Source organism: Nycticebus coucang, chromosome Y (assembly GCF_027406575.1).
Source record: "Nycticebus coucang isolate mNycCou1 chromosome Y, mNycCou1.pri, whole genome shotgun sequence".
Lineage (NCBI taxonomy): Eukaryota > Metazoa > Chordata > Mammalia > Primates > Lorisidae > Nycticebus > Nycticebus coucang.
In genome coordinates, this window is record NC_069805.1 from 35,281,144 (window position 1) to 35,290,949 (window position 9,806).

Below are 9,806 nucleotides of genomic sequence, written 5' to 3' on the forward strand. Positions count from 1 at the left end.
GGCATTCTAGCAGAATGGAGCTTGATTTAGGAAACGTAAAGAAATGACACTGGGGAAGGAATTGAAATTATCTTTTATTTATAAATATTAGTGGTCTATTTTTTGATACTTCAAAAAAATAAGAAAAAGTTAACTGATGACTCCATACTGAATCTCAGAGTCAAAGCATTCTTTAATAGACATTCTCTTACTTGACATACTCTTGTTTCCTTGCATTGTTATTATTATTGCTTAATATTTCAATGTAGCAATTGTCTGATTCGTTTCCTGAATATATTCGAAGTTTTTGTTTCTAGTCCTATTTTAAACATTGTTATTGTTATTAAATTTGAAGCCTTTTAATTTTGTGAAGACAAAAAAATGGAAACCTAATAAACACATATATATGTAAAAATTTAAAAAATAAATGAAATTGGGGAAGGTGGGTGGCAGGTATGTAGGAAAATTTAAGCAGTAGTTATGTTAAAGAGTTGAGATTTGATGTTGTAGACATTGAGGAGCCATCAAAGAAATTGCTTTTGCTTATTTTCTGCAGGTGCAGCCACATGATGAATGAGAGAATTTGAGAAGATTATCATGGCCCGGTAATGTCTGACAATTCTGAGGTATGATTCAAAGACTGGAGGAGGGACCAAACATTTTTCATTTATATGAGGTGATACAGAGTGATTTTAGGACACTTTGTGTTTTGATGAATGATGAAACGCCAATGGAGACAGTTTACTGTTAGGTCTCTGTATGTTTTATGGTCTGCTGGTTCCCAGGATTATGAATGAGTACTGGGACTAAGTTGAGCTGATGATGGAGTGATCACAGGTACAAAGCAATGCTAGTTTATTATAGCAAAAAGAAAGAAGCTATATGAAGTAAAAGCAAAGAAGAAAACTACACAGGATGAAACAATGTGAAAATATGTCCCCGAAAAGGGGGAACGAGTCAGTCTCCATGAGTTGAGAAAGACCCCAAAGTCTAGTCTGAAACCACTGCCTTTGATGTGCTCACTAGTTTATCCCACCTCCCTCCTGGGAGGACTGGTTATCAATCCTGGCCTATGGGGTGATTGACAGTTCGGGGTTATAGAACAGATTACATAACAGTTTGGTTATACCTGTTACCGTAGAATGTTTCCTTTTCTGCCCATACCTCTTTCTCAGAATCCTTCACAAAAGCCCCACCCATGCTATGCTAATTAGATAGTAATGATCCCTAGGTCAGTTAAAGGTCACTAGGAACTCCTCACTGGGTATGTTCTCACCAGGGAACAGTTCCTAGCTGTAATCTGGTTCCTAGCAACAATTTGGTCCCCACTCTCTTTCCTTAGCCACTTCCTTCCCACATGTCTACACTCTGCTAGACCTAACTTTATTTCTTTGGCTGTTGGTGCTGCCTGTGTTATATGGAGCAAACTATGAGTGGGTTTGTTATCAGGATGATGGCTCTGTAAGCAATAGTCTCTTTGTCATTGATCATGGCCAGATGTGGAGTCTCTTAGTCACTCTGGGCCCAGAGGAGCTGACGGTGGGCCAGACATTGTTATTTACTAAGCATGCTGCATATATCACACATGTGAGGAACTGAGGTGCAGGGTTGCTCAGGAGACTTCTTTCAGCTCACACAGTGGTGGTGCTGAGGGGCAGTCCCAGGCAGTCTGGTTCCGAGGCTGAGCCTCTGTGTGCCCATTACTAAAGCATCCTTGACGGCCATGTCCGTTTGATTCTGCTTTACTGAAAAGTGTTAGGAAGCCAATGGATGCAAATATTTAAAATAGGTTTTTGGAGAGATTTTCTGAGGCTGTGTGGAATATAGCTAACTATAGCTATATTAACTAACCAGAGGGTGAGTTATGGTGGAGAGAGTTACATTTCATTGCTTTTCTTGAGCCCCTACTGTATCCTTGTCACCTGTTAAAAGCTGACCTAAATCAATTTAATCATGTGCAACTCCTGAGCAGGTGAAGTTTAGCTACTCCCTAACAGCCTTGCAATTTACCAGTTTTTAAAATACGTGTATTTAAATTTTTTAAACTGTGGTAAAATGCTTATAACATAAATTTACCATCTCAACCAGTTAAGTATACACTTTAATATTGTTAAGTATGTTCCCATTGTTGTGTAGCTGATCCTCAGAAACATTTTAATTTTTGTGTAACTGAAATTCCATACCAGTTAAATTGCAACAACTCCCCATTCCTTCTACCCTAAAGCCCTGGCAACTGCCGTTCTACTGTCTAACTCTATGCCATTGACCACACTAGATAGGTCACATAAGTGGGCTTGTACGGTATTTGTCTTTTTGTAAGTGGCTTGTTTCATTTCATACACTGTATTAACCTTCATCCTTGTAGCATGTGTCAGAATATACTTCTGTTTTTTAAAGGTTAAGTAATTTCCCATTATATGTGTATCTTGTAAAATATCCGTTCATTCATGGACGGGCACTTGGGTTGCTTGCTCCTGTCGATGAGTATACAAATATCTCATCAAGATTTTGTTTTCTTAGTTATTGTGTTAAGACATTTATAGTCTACATTTAGTAAGTTTCACATGTACCCTTGTAAGATGCACCATAGGTATAATCCCACCAATCACCCTCCCTCCACCCATCCTACCCTCTCCCCTCCCCTCCCTCTCCCCTTTCCCATGTTCTTAGGTTATAACTGTGTTATAGCTTTCATATGAAAGCCATAAATTGGTTTCATAGTAGGGCTGAGTACATTGCATACTTTTTCTTCCATTCTTGAGATACTTTACTAAGAAGAATATGTTCCAGCTCCATCCATGTAAACATGAAAGTGGTAAAGTTTACATCTTTCTTTAATATTTCACAATAACTAAGAAAATGCCAGGAAGGCTGTGTTAACCAGTGTGATGAAAGTATGTCAAATGGTATATAAAACCAGTGTATGGTGCCTCATGATTGCATTAATGTACACAGCTATGATTTAATAATAATAAAAAAAGAAAGATCCTCTATCTTCATTAAAGTAAATAAAATAATAATAATAACTTTAAAGTGTTGTTACCAGGAATGAGTTAATATGAATAAAAAAAGAATTTGTTGAATAATGAAGTGCTAAAAAATCTTTTAAAAAAGATCTTGTTTTCAATTATGTTGGTTACATAATCAGAAGTACAATGCTGGATCAAATGGCAATTCTATATATTTATTTATTTATTTTGAGACAGAGTCTCGCTATGTTGCCCTCGGTAGAGTACCATAGCATCACAGCTCACAGCAACTTCAAACTCTTGGGCTTAAGCAATTCTCTTGCCTCGGCCTCTCTAATAGCTGGGACTACAGCCACCCACCACAACGCCCGTCTGTTTTTTGTTGCAGTTGTCATTGTTGCTTTAGCTGGCCTGGGTGGGGTTCAGCCTTAGCGTATGTGGCCAGCGCCCTACCCTCTGAGCTATGGGTGCCACCCGGTAATTCTATTTTTAATATTTTGAGAACTGCCATATATTTTCCATAGCAGCTGTAGTATTTTCTGTTACCACTAGTAATGAACAAAGCTCACCATTTCTCTACATTCTTACTAGCATGTATTTCCATTTTAAAGTAGCCGTCCTAATGGATGTGAGGTGTTATCTTGTAGTTTTGACTCATATTTCTGTGACACTGAGTGTCTTTTCATCTGCTTGTTGGCCATTCGTGTGTCTTCTTTGGAACAACATCTATTTACATCCTTTGCCCATTGTAAAATCAAGTTATTTATTTTTGGTTGACTTATAGAAGTCCTTTATGTGTATTCTGGGTATTAAATCCTTACCAGACGCGGCATGCCAGTGTTTTCTCACATTCTATAAGTTGCCTTTCACTTTGTTGATTGTGTTCTGTGCACAGAAGTTTTAAATTTTGATTTAGTTTAGTTTATTGGTTTTTACTTTTGTTGCTTGTGCCTCATTACAAACATATTGCCAAAAAAAATCAGTGTCATGAAGCTTTTCCTTATGTTTTCTTCTATGAGTTTTATAGTTTTAGTTCTTACGTTTGGATTTTTGATCCATTTTCAATTTGTATAGATAATGTAACAATTTACTGGGTTTTAATGAAAGCAAATCTCAAATGAAATTCTGTCAAAAACACAGACATTCACTAAACACACAAAAGTAGCAGGGGCAAGAGTCCACGCAAGCTTTCTGGAGGGGTCATAACGTGTCCAACTTGCTACTTGAGTAGATGCTTGACCACAGTTTGTGTGAAAGGTTCATGTGTTACAGACACAAAGAAGGCAGGATTCTGTGCCTAGTTGTTTTCAACAGGCAAAGAGACATCCTCCTAAACTTGTGGTTGGATGTAGCACTGACAGGGTTATGCCTTAACCTCATCCCTTGATTGAGTCTTCACCTTTTCAAATATAGGAATGTTCTCTCATGTCATAGACCGTCTACTTACATTGAATTCCTTCCGGGTTCTCCAGTGAGACCAAATGCCTGACATTTATCTTATTAATTAAATAAGCCACTAATGTCACCAATGAAAAGCCATTTCTGATATTCAGTATGCTAAACAGAGAAGCCTCTGGTGTTGATCAAGATATGAATGAACGGCTGAAAGATATGTGAGTAGCTAGAATGCTTGGCTGGGTCTGAAATGTGGCCCTAGTGATGCGATCCTAGCTGACTCTGGGAATCTGAACACCCAACTAGGGCCAATGACTGTTGCTAAAAGTAAAGCTTAGACTAACTGATCTAAATGTTGCATCCTATAGTAAATACGTTATAGGAATAGCAACATCTGTCTATTGCTTTGACTCATTTTCTTTCTAGTCTTAATGATCATAGCATGTTTTTTCGTTTTCTGTCTTGCCCATACTGTTCTTCTCTCTGTGTTACTTTCTGTTGATCAGAGATATTAGGGAAAGATACCCAAGCAGGGAAAATGCTGCAAACACGGGGTGTGAATATATTGACAAATCTATCTTAAAATGATCAAACTTGTTATTCCTAAATCCTAATGAGATTTCTGAGGTGTTTATAGGTCTTTAAGTGGGCTCCTTTGTGAAATGTACAGTTTAATTCCTGGCTCTAGAGATCTTTATAAACTACCTTTTCAGTCTGTTCAGATTGTAGTTTTGCGTCTGGCAAAGCCTCTGTTGGCCAGAAGAGTTTTATCTAGTACTTTTATTCTTGGCAGGTTGACTTACTTTTTCATGGTGTCACTCCCGGTTTCCAACCTGGACCCCAGATAAGTCCGTTTCCTGGGCTTTTTGTTGTTGAAAGCACGGCCGCTACTATTGCCAATTGGTGCCCAAGTACGTGACATTCCCACAGGTGTATAAACAATTCTTAAAAGAATATCTATTCAAATGAGTTCATGATGGTAGCTCAGAGTGTTCTCTGATTGTCTGGATCACCTGACCTTATAATTTCCTGTAGTCCTACATAGCGCCTCTCCCTCCAAAGAAAGAGACACAGATTTGGGTGGTGCCTGTGGCTCAAAGGAGTAGGACGCTGGCCCCATATACCAGAAGTGGCAGGTTCAAACCCACCCTGGCCAAAAACTGCAAAAAAAAAAAAAAAAAAAAGACAGACTTAGATTTTACTATAGAAAAAAATGGTGACAGTAGGGTTAAAAAAAGACTGAAAGTAATGTGTATCTTAGTAATCTACATTGAATAGTATAAAATGCTATTTTAATTAACCAGTTTGTAGAAAACATTTCAAATTGTACATAAAACCAGCACATTGTACCCCATGATTGCATTAATGTACAGAGCTGTGCTTTAATCAAAAAAATGTCTTATATAAAAGCTTATGTGCAATTTAAATTGTTTACTGGTAAACTAATTTACATACCAACTTTATGGCCACCCTGTATGTGATTTACACAGGAATGATTTTGCAATATGTTAGTCAAGGTTTATTTTTCCATCATTGAATTTGTAGCATTTAAACCTTTTTTTTTTTTTTTAATCTAGCAAGATCAACTTTACACCTGGGCTGCCGTCAGTCAACCCACCCACTCTCTGGATTACTCCGAGGGGCAGTTTCCCAGGCAAGTCCCATCTGTGTGGCCATCGTCTAAGCCTCCTGAAGAAGAACAGAGGCCAGTGGATACCGGAGCAGGTAGGAGACCAGGACAGGGAATGTTCTGCAAGTGCGTAACATGATGGGTCTTTAAAACACTGCTTGCTGGGTAGTGAGTCTGTTTCTCTTCTAAGTATTTTTTAGAGTATAATCTTCAGATAAACCAATTAAAATCGCATCGCTAAGAGCCTTGTTAAGTTAGAGATTCTTTTGCCCCACTTTTAGGCTTGCTGAGTGAGAATTTTAGGGACAGAACATTGGAATTCTCCAACAATTATGATATCTACTAAAGTTGGAGAACTACTACCACCAGATGTCCATTGGGAGCCACTGCTGGAGGCAGGAGCTCTACATCCTGCCTGGATTAAGAGAGCCACAAAGTGGGGACATTTCTATCTGTCGCCTTCAAAGGAGTTATGGCCACCATATTATGTCCCTTTGAATCTCTTCACTTTAATGTAGAGGATTTTTTTCTTGCTTTTTTTTTTGGCGGGGGGAGGGAGGTTGATGCTTTTTTTGTTTGTTTGTTTTTAACTATTTTTGCAGTTTTTGGCCAGGGCAGGGTTTGAACTGCCACCTCCAGTATATGGGGCCGGCGCCCTACTCCTTTGAGCCACAGGCACAGCCCCTTTTCTTAATCCTTTATCTTCAGAGATAACCTGGTGAGGCAAGTTAGAGAGTTTTATTAAATCTCATTTTTTATTTTGTGTGTGGTTTTTGGCCGGGGCTAGGTTTGAACCCGCCACCTCCAGTATATGGGACCGGCGCCCTACTCCTTGAGACACAGGCGCCGCCCTTTTTTTTCTTTCCTTTTTTTTTTTTAATCTCAGTTTTATTTATTTTTTTCTTTTTTTTAATATTTATTTATTTTTATTAAACCATAGCTGTGTACATTAGTATGATCGTGGGGCACCATACACTTGGTTCATAGATCGTTTGACACATTTTCATCACATTAGTTAACATAGCTTTTGTAGCATTTTCTTAGTTATTTTGCTAAGACCTTTGCATTCCACATTTACTAGGATTCACATATACCCTTGTAAGATGCACCGCTTTTAAATAAACTTTTTTTTACTAGTACAGCATTCACATATAATCTGTTTTCAGTTTTAATTTGGGGTTCTTCTTTTCTATTCTTTTCTCTTTTTTTGTGTGTGCAGTTTTTGGCTGGGGCTGGGTTTGAACCTGCCACCTCTGGCATATGGGGCCGGCACCCTACTCCTTTGAGCCACAGGCACCGCCCTTCTTTTCTTGTTTTCTTTTTCGTTGTTGCAGTTTTTGGCCAGGGCCGTGTTTGAACCCACCACCTCTGGCGTATGGGGCTGGCATCCTACTCCTTAAGCCACAGGCGCTGCCCATCTTCTATTCATTTCTTTCGTTGTCTTAAAAGTATTTTGAATTGCTGACTGGGAAGATAGCATGCGATAAACATCAGCTTTATTTGCAGCAGTTCAGGTGATCTCCAAGCCCAATGCTAGGAAAACACTTTGTTGTACAGAATAAAGAGTCATGTTTATGTTTAACACTTAAGGGACTTTGGTTGCTTTATCCCTTGTTTTTCCCTCATTTTGATGTTGTAAATCCCCAACTTCTTCTCAATTGATTGACCAGGAATAAATATTGACTTTTCTGATGATGGGAAAAAAGTAAATAAAAGGACATCATTACTATTCATAGGATATCCCCACCCATCTCCATATTTTCATAAATGGTAGCATAAGTAGTAAAGTTAAGAATTTTGATGTTTCTTTCTGATTGGTTCATAGAGAGAAAGAGCGTCATTAAAATCTTAATTTGGGGGCGGCACCTGTGGCTCAGTGAGTAGGGTGCCGGCCCCATATGCCGAGGGTGGCGGGTTCAAACCCAGCCCCAGCCAAACTGCAACAAAAAAATAGCCGGGCGTTGTGGCGGGCGCCTGTAGTCCCAGCTACTCAGGAGGCTGAGGCAAGAGAATCGCGTAAGCCCAAGAGTTAGAGGTTGCTGTGAGCCGTGTGACGCCACGGCACTCTACCCGAGGGCGGTACAGTGAGACTCTGTCTCTACAAAAAAAATAAATAAATAAAATAAAATCTTAATTTGGATTTATAGTAAAAGTGGATAACATGGGAGCCTGGAGACTGGAGCTCGGGCTCTGCCACCTATGAGCTTTGTAATCTTAGACAAATTTCCTAACTACTGTACTCAGTTTTCTCATTTGTGAAATGGTGATGAGCCCTGGTTTCTACCGCACAGGCCTATCTTAAGGATTTTATGACATTATGTAAAGCATCAGAACTCAGAATACAATACCTGGCTCCCTGTATTTACTGTTATTATAATTATCTTTATTTCACATTATCTTCCTCATGAGCTCCCTTCAAAACTAACAATCCAAGGGGATTTTATTCCAGGCTCCTGCCTGGAGTCCAGCTATAGTAGCCTAGCCTCCTATTTTTATTCCAGTCTCTAGAGCAGCAGTTCTCAACCTGTGGCTCATGACCCGAAGGACCCTTTCACAGGGGTCGCCTAATATCAGATATTTACAACACGATTCATAACAGTAGCAAAAATTACAGTGATGAAGTAGCAATGAAAATAATTTTATGGTTGGAGGTCACTACAATATGAGGAACTGTATTAAAGGGTTGCAGCATTAGGAAGTTTGAGGACCACTGCTCTAGAGAGATATATTTATGCCTTTCTTCTTTCTGTCAATGTGCTGAAAGGGGACCTGCACTCGACCTTGAATCTCCCTTTAATGCCCAGTATTTTTCAATCACTGACAAGTGTTCACTGGGTGGGCTGTACTCACCATAAACGTTCTATGTAAGACTCTGAATTGATCAAAACACAGAGAACAATTGATCTAAGACCAAGGCAGAGTGCCTTAAAGCAAAGATTTTTAGAGATGAGGGACTTCTAACATCATAGCACCTGAAAATAAAACAAGTGAGTGAAAGTACTTTTGATTTTCAAAGGAAAAGCACTGAACTAAATGCATTAATCCTATTATATACATTGTTCTATTTGATCCTATTATATACGTTGTTATATTTGTTTATGTTAAAGATCATTTATTGGCAGGAAATACCCAGATGTAGATATAGAATTAGTCAATTACGTGGCGATCCCTTTTTAGAGTTCATATCCTGTGTTTTGCATTGTAGATGAGGGTGATAATTCCATGTGTTTTGTTCCCTACTATATCTTCTTCACCTTTTCTAACTGAAACATTTATATTATATTCTAAAATTTGAGGGTACTCTAAAAAATATTATGAAACATGTTACTAGTTTCTGGAGGGGCACTGATTAAAAGTGTATTCAAAGTGATAATCTGAATCTTAGTTTGGTAAACAATGGTTGTTGGGATTGATACCAGGCAAGTTGTCACCTAGTGTTTTTTTTTTTTTCTTTATGATGTGATGTAGCTTGCAAAATGCTAGAGCAAGTAATTTTTAATGCAATAACTTGTCTCCTTTTAAAATATGCATTCTTGAAGAGGATGATGAGGGTAGGTAGAAAATAATTTCACTTGAGACTTGTCTTTCTTCAGTTGCCTTATTATTAACCCCAACAGTCATGGAGTATTCCTTGGTTCAAAGTGATCTAATGGTGCTTTCTAACCATTTCCTGCTATGACTCCATGACATTCCTTTGTAAAGACATTTCCATAGGGCAGTCTCATTCCTAGAGAGCCAAACCACACTCTCTTCTAGTCAGTCAAGAGTGAGAATGTCAAAATGACAGGGAACATCTTGTCTAGATTCTCGTGTTCTGTATCAATTGCAAAGTT